Here is a 13,700-nt window from a genome sequence, read left to right as displayed (position 1 = left end):
GGTATGCACCCCCAGGTCTGCCTTCATGGCTCAGCTCACCAGCCTCCTCCTCTGAGTGGACTTCCTGAGCGCCCCCTTGAATGACCGCATCTTCCTTGGCGTCCCTGCCACACTCTTGGTCAGTCTGGAAGAGCTGCTGTTCTTGTCCTCCTCACGGCCCCCTGGCGACTGCGTCTGCCCCCAGGGGCCCTCCCCGCTGCCCTGGCGTGGGCTCTGGGGCACACACGCCGAGTGCCCAGTTCCTGTGTGTTGATTGAATGATGGCGAAGTGGCCTGAGCAGGTCCCAGGGATCAGTGAGCAGATGAGACAGGGGGTGATGCTTAGAGGCAAGCAGGGCGAGCAGAGGTGAGCAGGGCATTGTCCTGGGAGACCTAAGGCCCAGGGGAGATGGGCGTGTGCTCTCCCTGGACCGGCCTGTAGGCTATGGGCCCTCAGAGAACCAGCCCCTCAGCACTGCCCAGGCTGGGGTGGGGAGGGAAAGGCCGCGGAGGAGCTGCCGGGCCTAAGGGGTGAGGGGTTTGCAGGAGGGCGGGGATGTCCAGGCAGAAGTGTGAGGGCCCCGTGGTGAGGGCCTGCCACGCCTGTGTTGGAGCCGTTCAGCCTCCTCTGCTGCAGGTGTGACTTGTCCTCTATCCTGGGTAAGCCCGCTCCTAATGGCTGTTGCCTCACTTTCTGACTTGACCTTGCTGAGCGGGTCAGCTTGCATCCATTCAGGCAGCACGGACATTCGCCAGGTCCCCCCCACCCCCATATACACACAGATGACCAGGACACACCTGCTTTCTGAGGGGAAGCAGAGTAGACAGATCCTCCCCACCCAGGACAGTCAGAGATGTGGCAGAGCCCACCTTTCCAGAGTCCATTCCTGGCGGAAGGTTCTGGAAATGCACACAGATAAATGAGCAGAGGCACAGCTAGGCAGAGGGACCAGAGTCACCTTCTGAGGACGCTTGTCGGCTCCCCAGAGGGAAGGAGTTTTCTGGGTCAGGATCAAGGAACTCAGGAGTCTCCTTGGCTTCTAGGACATCCCGCTGCTTCGCCTGTGGGGTATTCCAGAATGTCCCCCTCCTGCAGCGAGGGAGGGGTGGTTGCCATAGGAACTGCTGGATCTCCCTCCTGCATCAGTCAGCCTCTAGGGCAGGATGCTGAGGGAAGACACTGCGACGAGGTGTTGGATCAGAGGCTTGGAGGGATCCGTGGGCAGAATATTAGATCATGTTGGGGGGCTCACACCTTGTTTGGGGGCCTGAGACCCTGATGTCAGAGCCCACTCTTTTCTCCCCACTCCTGGCTTTGGAGAAAGTCTGGGGCCGGCACCCCCTACCCCCTTGCTTGATGGGAATCTGTCCTTTGTGCACATCCCCACCCCATCCTCAATCCCTGGCCACTAGGTCACGGCACAGTCCTGCTTCCTCCCTCCCTGCTCCATCACACACACACACACACACACACACACACACACACTCCCTTACATTACAAACCCTCCCTGGCTCATGAGTCCGTTGAACTGCAAGGAGATCAAACCAGTCAATCCTAAAGGAAATCAACCCTGACTGCTCAACGGAAGGACTGATGCTGAAGCTGAAGCTTCAGTACTTTGGCCACCTGATGAGAAGAGCCAACTCATTGGAAAAGACCCTGATACTGGGAAAGATTGAAGGCAGGAGGAGAAGGGGATGAGATGGCAGAGGATGAGATGCTTGGATGACATCACTGACTCAATGGACATGAGTTCGAGCAAACTCTGGGAGATAGTGAAGGACAGGGAAGCCTGGTGTGCTGCAGTCCATAGGATCGCAGAGTTGGATACCGCTTAGTGACTGAACAACTGGCTCCTGAGGCCCCTGGGGATCTGTGTGACCTCTTTCCAGCTTTTCCTCTGTCCCCAGGCTCTCTGACCTGGGCCCCTTCACACACTGACCCAGGGCCCCCTGCTCAGGATGGCTTCTGATGTGGCCTCTGCCCTGACAAAGCTCACTCTCTTTCGGTCACACCTCCCCACGCCCACCTCTCCTGATCTGATCCCTTGCACAGCCCTGCACTTCTGCCCTGTCTACCCCTGTTGTCACTGGGTCCTGATTCCTGGTTCATTTTCTCTCTGCTCTCGGCTTTGGTCCTTATGCTGGGACCCAGCAATGGACCAGGCCCAGAGGAGATGCTGGGAGATGTTTGATGGGCACAGTGGCCCCTGTGTGCTTCTGTGAGTCATATGAGACTCTTTATGACCCCGTGGACTGTAGCCTGCCAGACTCCTCTCTCTGTGCGATTTCCCAGGGAAGAATAGTGGAAGAAGAGTGGGTTACCATTTCCTCCTCCAGGGATCTTCCCAACCTAGGGATCAAACCCACGTCTCCTGTGTTGGCAGGTGGGTTCTTTACCTCTGTGCCACCTGGGAAGCCCAGGCTTCTATGTGGAACATTTATAAAAGCTCCTGCTAAGATGAGAAAAAGGAACTGTGCATTAGGTTTGGCAATCCCATGAGTAGATACAAGGCTGTTCCTTCCAGTTCCTCTGAGGTGCAACTGTGCTAACACAGTCTGAGCTCGATGTCACTTCCTCCGGGATCTTCCTGAACCTGGTCACCACACCCCCAAGTTTCTTGTGGGGGACCCTCGGGTTCCCCCCTCACCTCTAGGACCGCAGGAATCCTAGAGTCCACTTAGTCACCGACCTCTGAGCAGAAGTTGTGATAGTACATTTGCATTTGCTGATTTAATCTGTAAACCCCGGGGAAAAACCCACCGGGGATTTCATTCCTCGGCCGCCTCAGAGAGCAGCGCCTTTCCGTGCTGGTGGGCGTTCCCACCTCCCCGCTTTCTCTCTGAGTCCCTGGGTGTCTCTGCGTTAAGGCCTCCCGAGCGCCTCTGAGCAGCTGGTGACCACAGTGAGATGGAACCGCCAGGCCCTTTGTGGAAGGCCCGGGTCCAGGCCCACCCCCGCACAGGAGGGCTGGCTGCGCAGGCTGGTGAGCTGCCGCGTCACCCACCACTGTTACTCATTGACCCGAGCTTAAAAACAGTGCTCAGAGCCATCGAGTAAGTGCATTGCAGTCTCCCCATCAAGGTCACCATGTGCCCCTCGGGACACTGCTCATCACAAGCGCATCAAGCTGCCCCTCACGCGTGGCCCTTGGGGACTTCTTAACATCTCACAGAGGGGGCTGGTGGATGTGTTGGTTGGGATGTCCCGTGGTGGTTTGGTCAGGTTTCTACATTTCTGTGACCTGGCATTATTCTCAGAGCTCTCCAAGCCAGTTCAGGAAGGGTTCCAGCGCCAGCGTCTCCCTTTGTCTCTCACCAGTGCACACGAGTGTTTTATGTATACATGTATGTAGCTGCACCTGGTCTTCGTTGCCGCATGCGGGGTCTACTTTCCTGACCAGGGACTGAACCCTGGGCTTCTGCCTTGGGAGCGCAGTGTCTTAGCCACCAGACCAACAGGGAAGTTACCACATAAGCATTTAAAAATACCTGAGCCCTGCGCCAAAGACGCCAGTTTGACTTGACACAACCCAGCTCCTTTTCAAGCAATTTGGAATACTGAACTTTTCTTTTTCATGGAATGTGTTTAATTTTTTAAAAAACTCCATTAATATTATATCAAATACCAGTTTGAAAACTGCCTCAAGGAATAGGAATGCTCTCTGGGCTGGAAATAAATGACCGTAGAAAGGGAACTGCTTCAGGGCTTGAAAAATAATCTTTGCAGGCTTTGTAGAAGTTTGACTCAAAGTTTTCCTTCCTTATTGTTAAGAAGGATGCACAAAGAAGATGTATTTTTGGCTTGGAGAGTTCTTAGCCACTTGTGACTTGGCTTCCAGTTGTCATTCCAGGAGGAACGTGGAGATAAAAGCAACATTGAGATGTGTTTTCCATTGTCAGCAGGGAAAAAACCCTCCAGGGCCGGGAGCCAGGGCTGTGCAGGGAGGGAGGGAGCCTGGCTTGGGGATCCCAGCTGGGATGGGCAGCCAGTCTCATGCCACCAGCTCTAGATGCCCACCTTGGGGTTTCATATTAAAGACGGGGCCCTGGAGCTTCCCTGGTGGTCCAGTGGTTAAGATTTCACCTTCCAATGCAGGAGGTGTGGGTTCAATCCTTGGTCTGGGAGTTAAGATCTCACATGCCTCCTGGCCAAAAAAACAGAACTGAAAACAGAAGCAGCATTGTAACAAATTCAATAAAGACTTAAAAAATAGTCCACATTAAAAAAAAAAAAAATCTTTAAAATGATACAAGTGAACTTACTTACAAAACGGAAAGAAACTCACAGAATGAACCCATGGTTGCTGGTGGGGAAGGATGGGAGGAACGATAGTCAGGGAGCTTGGGGTGGATGTACACACTGCTATATTTAAAATGGATAACAAGGTCCTATTGTATAGCACGTGAACTTTGCTCACTGTCATGCAGCAGCCTGGATGGGAGGGGACTTTGGGGGACAATCGATACATGTATATATACGGCTGAGTCCCTTTGCTGATAACCTGAAACTCTTACAACACTGTTTGTTAATGGGCCATTCCCCAATACAAAGTAAAAAGTTAAAAAAAAAAAAAAAAAACTTAGGAAAACAAAGACAGGGCCGCCAGGTTACAGACAAGGAGAGTGACGGCCCGTGTCACCTGACCAGTCAGTGCCAGGTTCCTGAGCTGCCCTCTTCAGAGCATCCTGGTTTTGGAAGTTCTTTCTTAAGCCAGCTATTTGGTGAGGCCATAGAAATGACAACTGGACATATTAAGTGCTTACAACATGTATGAGGCGGGGCACTGACACCTCATACGTATTAACGTCCAGAGTGGTATCTTCAGAGAGATCTGAGACCTGACTCCCTGCCCAGCGCCCTCCAGGGGCTTCCCCTCCCCCAGGGGACATCTTCCCAACTCCTTCCCGCCCTTGGAGGCTCTGCACAACCTGCCCCATGTCCTTGTCACCCTTTCCTGGGACCCACTGAACGCAGCCTGTGCTGGGGGGCCCCCCTCGGCTTTCCCCGTTCCTTCTTGGTCGGGTCTCGGCTCAGATGGTGCGTCCTCAGGCCTCACATGAGTTCCTTGGCTGCCAAAATGAATTCAGGACTGTGCGGCTTACACAACAAACGTATTGTCTCCCAGCTCTGGAGGCTGGAAATCGAGACCAGAGTGTCGGCGGGGTTGGTTCCTTCTGAGGCTGTGAGCAAGGGTCTGCCGCAGGCCCCTCTCCTCACTTCCGTGTGGCTGGTGATCTTCGGCGTCCTACGCTGGTAGGTGCAGCACCGTGACCTCCGCCTTCATCTTCACATGACTTTCTCCCTTGTGTGTCAGCACCCAGATTTCTCCTTTTTATAATGATGCCAGTCATGTGGGGTTAGGGGCCCACCTTACTCCTGTATGATGTCCATTTAACGAGTTACATCTGCAGTGACCCCGTTCCCAAATAAGGTCACGTTCTACGGTACTGAGGGTCAGGACTTCCGTGTGACCTATTTGTGAGAGTCGCTCAGTTGTGTCTGATCTTTGCGACTCCATGAACTATACAGTCCATGGAGTTCTCTAGGCCAGGATACTGGAATGGGAAGTCTTTCCCTTCTCCAGGGGATCTTCCCAACCCAGGGACCAAACCCAGGTCTCCTGCGTTGCAGGCAGATTCTTTACCAGCTGAGCCACAAGGGAAGCCCTGTAAGCTATTTGGGGGGACAAAATTCAACTCATAATGGGTTTTCTCTGCTGAGTGCCCCGCCCCGCCCCACCCCCCGCATCATGCTCTCTACACTGATTTTATTCATGTTGTGATGCTTTGTTTATTGTCTGTCTTCCCCCATGAGAATATGAGGTCTTGAGACAGGGACCTTGGCCATCTCGTCCACTGCTGTCTCTTCAGCGCTTGAGCAAAGCCAGGCACAGAGCGTCCACTCACAGGAACTGCTGAGTGAGTGCTCTGCCAGATGCAGGGGTGGGTGGGTGAGAGGAGGAGTGGGTGGCTGAAAATACAGCCTACAAAGCAGGTACTCTCGTCATCCCCACTCACCACCCCCGCATGCTGAGATATCGAGAAAACAAGACCAGAATAAAGAGCAGTCTTTTGTGTCGGGTTCGTGAAGCAGTGGTGGTTTCTCTTCTATTTAAATCTTAAAAGAGCAGAAGCACAGATCAGTGTTACCACCTTCTAGATGTGTTGAGGGTTTGTCAGATGAGACACACCTCAGCCCATTTGCTTCTGCACCTCCTGCGGTCCTGTTATGCTCCCTGCAGACGCTCACCCATGTGGCCCACGGGGTGCCGTGCTCTCACACCTCCTTCACCTCGTTGGCCTCGCATATTGCGTGCAGGATGTGCACCACGCTTTGGGTATCGACTTCAAGTTTACCATCTAGAAGGGAAGTTGGGGTCCAGGTCAGTTCACGCTTGATCTAAAATTCTCAGTAGGAAGTGCAGGGAGGAAGCTGAGAGCCAACATGTGTATAGGGTGGGTGGGGAAGGGTCTGGAAGAGGGGCGGTGGCATTTGAATTCAGCTGGCTGGGAAGCTCAGATGGAGCGCCTCGCTTTATCTCAGCCCAGGCTTTAGCTTTGGGAAGGTCAAGGGAAGTAAATGGGAGCCTCTGTGGGGGGACTGTTGTCCCTGTATCTCTTTTCCTCATTTACCCTCTTGGATTTGTCACACGAGTGTATGTTCCTCAGTTCTTTGTCTCGTCACAACAAAGATTTGGAGCAACGGACATTAAAGCCCTCGGCGCGTCACAGCTCTCGGGTCTTGGACAAACCGTGCTACAGCTCTTAGGCAAATCAGTGTTACAGCTCTATTTTATTTAGAAGATAGCTGGAGAGTGAGAGAGAGAGAAAGAAAAGAGCGCACGTACACGCAGGAGAGAGAGTCCGAGAGAAAGCGCTTTGGCTCCTCCTTTTATATGTTTTTCCTCCACCTGGGCTTGCCCTATGCAAATTGGGCTTAGCCAGGAGTGCTGTTTGTTCTGTTTGTTCTGCCTGAAGTCTTCACTCTGGTCCTCGGACCTTCCTTTGACCTTCCTTGTCTTTTGGCCACCGCCATTTTGGACTCCTTTTCCCTATTCTACCTACCTAACAGATTGTTGAGGGTCAGTGTCTGGTGACTAGCTTCCCCGTGGTGCTAGTGTTAACCCACCTGCCAGTACAGGAGACACAAGAGACACAGGTTCCATCCCTGGGAAGATATCCTGGAGAAGGGAATGGCTTCCCACTCCAGTATTCTTGCCTGGAGAATCCCATGGACAGAGAAGCCTGGTGGGCTAGAGTCCAGGGGGTCGCAAAGAGTCGGACACGACTGAAGTGTCTTAGCAGGCACATGTCTGATGACTCTAATACTATATTCTACTTGGCTGTAGACAGACACCCTGAGGCAGGGCATGGTCTGCTGGTGGGGGAGGGGCATGCAGGACTCAAGCCTGGGAAGCCATTGTGGGTGGCTGAGGGGCGGCTCCTCCTCTGCGCTCTTGTGTTGTGGGTGGAGACCGGCCTCTCCAGACCCCCCTGCTAGCCTGGCTGAGAACACAGCTGCGGTAAGCCCTCGGGCCTCCTGGGCTCCCTGTGGAGGCCGGGCCTCCCCTCTGGAGGGTGCAAGTCCTAGCATTATGAACTGCGTGTCTGCAGCGTGTTCCTGAGGCCACTTGGGACTTCAGCGGGGACTTTGATTGGGGCTTCCAGTGAGCCCTGTGGAACACTGCCTCCCTGAATCCAATGTAGGCATAATACACTTGGGGCCTTTGGGGGTCCCACCCCCTGCCATGGGGGACAGAGGCTAAAAACAGAACGAAGGTGGTGGCTGTGGGGAAAGGAGCACGTAAGTTTGGGGTCAGAAGTCCCTTGGGCCTGCCCCCCACTGGCAGTGCCCTTGGGCAGCTCACCTTGCCCCCCACTGTCTCCATTTTCTCCCTGCAGATTGGGGATGACATTGACTTGGAGGGGTGGATATTTAAGTGCTTAATAAACCTCGTGTGAATGGGTGGGTGGGTGGACGGGTGGATGGTCTGAGTCTTTAGCCTCTGGGAAGAATTCCGGCACAGGCTAGCTGGGCTCTGGAACCGGATGCAGTCCCCGACCTCAGCGAGGGTGCACTGGCCGAGAACTCTCTTTCTGCAACTCACCAGGCAGGTAAGTGTCCTGCCTGGTACCCAGGAAAGAGCAACCTGAGCCTGAAGGGCAGTTACCTATTGGTGTCAGAGGAAGAGGGTCCAGCCAGACCTGAGAATGATGGGGGTCTGTAGGCTCCGAGAGCGGAGAAGACTCCAGGAAGGGAGGGCTGACACCGCTCCTCAGGACCATGACTGCCCGAGGGCCTGTGGTGGGCCTGGCATGGCACCAAGGCTGTACCAATACCCTTGTCAAGTGCTGGAGGCAGTGACTTTTCTGGCTCTCTGAAACAAAGTTGACTTGCAAATTCCCAGAACTTTGGAGCTGCACACAAGGGACTTTCATCTTCTGGCTGTTGACTTGAGTGCACCCCTCATCTTCTGGGGGAGAAAGGTTATCCACGCTCTGCCTTAACCAGATGGTGGTTTATTATGTTCATTATTGGAAACCAGCTACTGAGAATTTGGGGCATTGGGTCAGGGAGTTCTGGGGCAGAGGCCGCGGGGGCGACCCGTACTGTGCTTGGCCCGGCCTGCGGTCTTTGGGGATCAGCCCCATGTGACATCTAGCTCCTGACCCCTCTGAAGGCCACTTGGCGCTCCTTCGGGAGGGAGTCACTCTTGCCAGGGAAAGACTGCTTGCCCGTCAAGTTTTGGATCCAGTCCCACCAAGAAGCGCAAGACCCGGGCAGCATCCTCCGAGGCCGCGTGCCTTTTTGCAGCCTGTCCCCAAGGCACCAGCTCCAACTTGCCTTTCAGGAGAGCGCTGCTCCTGCCTCCTGGGGCCTTTAAGTGTTGGAGATGGCAGTTCTGTTCCATCTTCAGACTTTGGAGAGTCCAGAGAATAAATTGGGTCTTCTGCCCACTTGCTTTTCATTGGGGCCATTGAGTCAGGACCTCAGTTGAGACAAAAAACTTTTCATCTAGTGACTTCCATCTGAAAACACGCCATCCACATGGCGTGAACTGAGGGAGAAAAGGAACAGAAGGAAAGCCCCAGGGGCCCAGGACACCCTTTGGCTTAGCGGCCAATTGACTTCTGCAGGAGAGAGACCAGGTTCCCATCCAGCTATGATGGGACGACCCTGGACAGCTACTTAACCTGTCTTGTGACCTGGTGTCCTCATGTGCACCTGCTGGGGTCACTGCTTGTTAGCTGGTGCGTGGCCCAAAGTCAGAACTCTTACCATCATTAACAGGGATGGTCCGTTTTAATATGGCAGAAAATGCATTGAGAAGCCTAATCGGAGCCAGGACAAGTGACCTAGCTTTGCAGAATGCAGATTCTGGTGTATCTTGTAAACAGTGCACGTGTGTTGCATGCTAAGTCACTTCAGTCATGTCTGACTCTCTGCAGCCCCATGGACTGCAGCCCACCAGGCTCCTCTGTCCATGGGATTCTCCAGGCAAGAATACTGGAGTGGGTTGCCATGTCCTCCTCCAGGAGATCTTCTCGACCCAGGGATTGGACCCAGGGATTGAACCCAGGTCTTCCACATTGCAGGCAGAGTTTTTACCACTTGAGCCACCAGGGAAGCGCCTTGTTAACAGAACTCAGGCGAGATTTCACTGGGCAGTAATAAAGTAAAGAGTAAGAATAGAGAAACGGAATAGCTGAAGTTTTTGAGTGCACAATTGTAGAAAAAACACACCTCCTGGGATTCACCTTTACTCTCACACTTCTACACACTTGCCATGTGTGATGGCAGTTGGCTGGGGGCTTTACCCATACCACATAAACCCGTAACACCAGGCCGGGAGTCCTACAGTTTAACACAGTTTTGACACTGACCACCTGAAGGTGAACATCAGTTCTACAGGTTAAGGACTCGTCCCACGAGGTCCTCCCCATCCCTGCTCCATTAGATGCCAGTTGCAAGTTTAGATTGATATCTGTGCGCATGAGCCATCAGCTGTAAATCACAGGTTCCCACAATCCCCTCCTCTAGTTTGATTAATTTGATGCATTGGCTTCTGGAACTTGGGAAAACAGTTTACTTAGTATTTACCAGCTTATTATAAAGGACTGTGGGAAAGGGTACAGTTGAACATCCAGGTGGAACAGGTGTATCGGGCAAGAGATGTGGGGAAGGGCTTCTGCACCCTCTGGGCAACCCTTTCTCCCAGCTCCTCCTTGTGCTCACCAGCCAGGATGCTCCCTGAACCTGTCCTTGTGGGATTTCCTATGAAGGCTTCATCACAAAGGCATGATCTGTCACTAACTCATTTTCCAGCACCCTCCCCACTCAAGGATAGGGAGTGGGGCTGAAAGTTCCAAGCTTCTAGTCATGCCTTGATTTTTCTGGTGACCCACGCCTATCCAGCCCACCAAGCATTGCCTCATTCAAATAAAAGACATCCCTGTCACCCAGGAAGATCCCATTTGAGGACAAGCCCGTGTGGTCACCCTACTTCAGAACCTGCGTTTTCAGGCTAGCAGCCATAGTCTGGCGTAAGTGCACGGCTCCAGCACCCCCGCTCTGTGTCAGGCTCTGTCCTGAGTAATTATACACATTAACTCAGTTCTCACAGCAGCCTGAGGTGGGGACCTGTGAGACAGACACAGAGCCTAAATAACATGCCAGGCCTCACACAGCTTCACAGCCACTCCTAGAGGACCCGGCCACCGAGCATGGTTGTGGAATAGTACCCACACCTGCCTGACGTCCTCACCAGCTTCACCTGCAGCCTTTGCAGTAGAGAGGGCCATTGCAGCCTGTCTGGCCATTCAGAGAAGCGTAGGTTTTTCTCAGCAGCCCAGGTCTCTGCTAGCATACCTTGCATGTTGCAGCCAGAGAGGATGAGTGGCCCCCAGCATGGGGTGGGGGATGGGAGCCAGTTTTTCCGAGTCCCCAGCCTTCCGAGGCACATGCTTCTTTCACATCTAGCTGGTTGTTGATCACATCAGGGAAGTGCGTGTGGGAGTTTGGGAGCAAAGAAAGAGCTGGAAGTACAGCCCAGAGAACCCTCTTCCAGAAAGCTGGAACCCTCTGCCTCTTGTCTCATCTTGGCATCCCTCTACCCCCACCCTTCCACCATCTATGATCTCTCCTGTGGGGACTGCCTTCGGGTAAGCTCACAGACAGCCCCAAACTCTTAGTGGGTTAATGCACTCAAGATTTGCTCATTGATTATACCACAGCTGAATCCTGGTCCCCTAGGCATTGGAATCTTCTACAGGCTCCTCTGCTTCCAGCCCACAGATGAAGCATGAGAAGGGGGGGCGGTGATGGGCCACCCCCTGCAAGGTGCCAGTCAGCGGTCAGTGCTGTGGGAGAAGCTGTTTCTGCAGAGGTGGTAGCTTAGGGCACCTGAGGCGTTTGGAACTGATAGATAAAGGAGAGGGTTTAATGCAGATGGTGCGTCCTGCATCTTTGCAGCTGCCCCTCTACTTGGATTAAACCTTCCTTCCCCTGCCCATCTCTGGAGGTCCCATTCTTCCCTCTCCCTTCTGTGGCTTGGTCTGGACACCTCCTCCTCTAGGAGGCCATTTCAGCCCCCTTCACAGAAAAGAGTCACCCTGCTCCGTGGAAGGTCCCTTCTGGGTCTGCGTTGTTCACTCTGTTCTTTGAAGCTGCCAGTGCACTTAGCAGATGTCTGCTGAGCTCTTAGGCTTCCTAGGTGGCACACTGGTAAAGAATCCACCTGCTAGCACAGGAGACCCGGGCTCAATCCCCGGGTCAGGAAGGTCCCCTGAAGGAGCAAATGGCAACCCACTCCATTATTCTTGCCTGGGAAATCCCATGGACAGAGGAGCCTGGCAGGCTACAGGCCATGCAGTCTCAAAGACTTGGACATAACTTTAGTGACTGAACAACAGCAACAGCCTAGTTCTTGCTTGGGGCCTGGTTCTAGGTCCTGGAGAGGCCAGGTTGCAGCCCTGGTCATTGGGGAATCTCAGGATCTTGTGGAAGGGACAAAAGGTTAAAGAAACTACTTCGTGCCTGGAAGTTAGGGTGCTATCTTGGAGGGATGTGCATAGCATTTCGGGGACACTGGTGAGATGAAGGAGCCATTAAGCCTTCTTGTTTGGGAAACGAGGAGTTCAGAAGTCTGGAAAAGGATCGAACTTCTATCCTGGGACTTGGGAGACTAGTAAGAGCTCGTGTGTGGACCAGAGGCTACAGGTTGTGGGTGGGCACTCCAGGCAGAGGACTCACTGTGGCAGGGGAGCACCGCCCCGTGCAGGTCTGGGGCAGCTGGGGCTGTGTCCAGGGTGCACAGTCCCCCTGAGGCCCTGCGATGAGAGGGCAGGGGACATCTGTGCCTAGTGCACAGGAGGGGCCCAGAAAATACTTGTCAAGTTAACGAGTGATCAAGCTGAAGCAGGAAGTTTTCTAGAGGGCTTAGGTGCCACATCTGTAAATGGAATGTTCTAACTCACAGACCAGTCCTGGAAGTCACAGTTATGACATTCTCATTTTATGAAAGGGGAAACCGAGGCACAGAGGCAGCTGAGCCAGGAGGGGTGTCCAGGTGCCCACCGTTGCATCCTGTCCTCCTCAGCCAGCTGATGGGCGGGAGGCAAGCGCCCAGCTCCCCTTGGATCACGACGGGGTTGCTTGTTCCCAAGGTCAGAGGTGGCTGTTGGGCCTCTGGGGTCTGCGGGCCTCTGTCCCATCTCCTCCTGGGCCTCCCTCCACCCTCGCCTGCCTCAGCGCCTTCGTCACTGAGGAAACAGTGGGCCCTTGTTTTCTCCGAATCCCGAGCGCTCGCAGAGCACCATCCAGCGCCGGCCTCTCAGGGTGGCGTGACTTGGAAACGTGGCGCCTGCAGCCACTACAGGGGGGCCCTTCCGTCCGGACACCCCGTGACTGGCTGAGGGGGCCCAGTTGGACCCTCTCTGAGGAGGAGGACAGGTCCCCTGGGAGAGTTTCCTTTTCTGTGAGCAGAGTGTGGTCAGAAAAAGCGAATGACACACTTGAAGTGAGTTTACTTCCGCCCTGGCCCCCAGTCCCGCCCCATCTGGGAAAGGAAGCTTCTGAGGTGCCTCCTCCCACCCCCCGACCCCGCTGGTCCCAGGATTCCATTCTCTGCAGCACCCCCCACCCAAGGGCCCCTCTTCTGGGACACCCTCCCTCTGTGAGGGGTCCCCTCTTTTGTGGCACCCCCAGTCCCCTCTGAGGGTCCCCTCCTCTGCAGGGTCCTAGGTTCTCTCCCACGGGTGCCCGGGGCCTGCTGACCAACAGCAGTTTTGGCTCCCCTAGGATCTGAGGGTGCAGCCCCGGAAGACCTTCTCCCCCTTCCCAGCCAGTGGGGAGGGACTGCTGGCTCCTTGGGGTAGACCCCCTCAGGACTGCCAAGGCTCCGGCTCCTTGGGGTAGACCCCCTCAGGGCTGCCAAGGCTCCGGCTCTTTGGGGTAGACCCCCTGAGGGCTGCCAAGTCTCCGGCTCCTTGGGGTAGACCCCCTGAGGGCTTCCAAGGCTCCGGCTCCTTAGGGTAGACCCCCTCAGGGCTTCTGTGGCTCCTCTGGTCCTCTGAGGAAGGCTGGTACAGGAGGGCCTTTTGGAGCCACGGACAGCTCTGCTCGGGCCCCAGCGAGGATGCGGAGCGGGGACTAGCCAGGCCTGATGTGTGTCCAGAGCCGCAGCTCTCGTGAAAGGGTTTCACTGGCACAAAAACTC

General features: G+C 54.5%; 1 protein-coding gene across 2 annotated transcripts in view; it reads left to right on the top strand.

Annotated features, from left to right (window-relative positions):
* ITPK1 (inositol-tetrakisphosphate 1-kinase) overlaps positions 1–13,700 on the top strand; it is a 157,620-nt gene that overhangs the window by 75,885 nt on the left and 68,035 nt on the right. The window lies entirely within an intron of this gene.

The sequence above is a fragment of the Bos indicus genome, chromosome 21, assembly GCF_029378745.1.
Source record: "Bos indicus isolate NIAB-ARS_2022 breed Sahiwal x Tharparkar chromosome 21, NIAB-ARS_B.indTharparkar_mat_pri_1.0, whole genome shotgun sequence".
In the NCBI taxonomy this organism is placed as follows: Eukaryota; Metazoa; Chordata; class Mammalia; order Artiodactyla; family Bovidae; genus Bos; species Bos indicus.
The sequence above is the reverse complement of the archived record's forward strand: the minus strand, read 5'-3'. Positions and strand labels throughout refer to the sequence as shown.